The 989-nt window shown below is 33.6% G+C and overlaps 1 protein-coding gene across 2 annotated transcripts in view; it reads right to left on the bottom strand.

Moving 5' to 3' along the window:
* Hnf4 (Hepatocyte nuclear factor 4) overlaps window positions 1-989 on the bottom strand; it is a 27511-nt gene that overhangs the window by 20425 nt on the left and 6097 nt on the right. The gene's annotated exons all lie outside the window — the stretch shown is intronic.

The following is a 989-nucleotide window of genomic DNA, read 5'->3' as shown; positions in this document are numbered from 1 at the left end:
GATACTGTTGGATTTTAATATAATTTTCACGGGTGAAAATTATGTTAAAATCTAGTAAAACAGTATCGAATTTGCTACCATTCTCCGGTGTTCTCCCCGACGAGTGGTAGTGATGGTGGTGTATATAAAATGATTCACTGGCTACCGTCTCATTGTCCGTCGGATTTATCGTAAACTGACTCACTCGTCAGCCTCCGCACCGGCTTTGTTACCATTTTCTCTTTCTCCCTTACCTCTCTTTTCACTAGATCGACACGTTCTTAACGGGAAAATATAATTAAGTCCAACTCTTTTGTCGCGAAAATGATCAATCGCAATGGCATGTTCTCGAGAAAATAATACTCTGGAAAGTGACTGACTACCAGGACATAAAACTAATCAATGTCATTCTTTTCTGATTGTCTCTCTCAAAGAAATTCGACAATCGAAAAGCGAGAAAACTTATCGGAAAAGATTTTCCAATGAAACCTCCTATTCTGAAAATTATTTCAACTATCAACTTTAAGAAAATCGTATGGTTTCCATTTATAAAAAGGAAAAGAGAAGAAATGTTTACAACGTGCTTAATCACGATTTTTGCAAAACTCTTGGTACTGATATCAACGGGAAATTAACGTTAATTAATCACCTCCATGATTAACGTCGACGTTTGTCGTCTAATATAGGAAATCTACGAGTGTGATAATTTGTTAAAGATCGTGTTACGTATCACGAATTCCAAGCTCATTGATCAACTAGAACTTGAGATATCGTGTTAACAATGTTTGTAAAACTCTCAGCCAATAAATGTATGTACATCCGAAATTTAATAGGAAGTTTAATAGATCTTACAAGAGATATTCCTAAATACTGTTTAAAAGATGAGATAAATCGAAAATACTTTCTTAATATAATAATTAATGTAGTAACTAATACAAATTTAGAATCGATAAGAAATTCCGTCGGAAACGATTATTTATTGATTTGATTAAAAGAGGAGTTTTATCCAT

Source organism: Ceratina calcarata, unplaced genomic scaffold (genome assembly GCF_001652005.2).
Source record: "Ceratina calcarata isolate Rehan_Ccalc_2016 unplaced genomic scaffold, ASM165200v1 scaffold229.2, whole genome shotgun sequence".
In the NCBI taxonomy this organism is placed as follows: domain Eukaryota; kingdom Metazoa; phylum Arthropoda; class Insecta; order Hymenoptera; family Apidae; genus Ceratina; species Ceratina calcarata.
The sequence above is the reverse complement of the archived record's forward strand: the minus strand, read 5'-3'. Positions and strand labels throughout refer to the sequence as shown.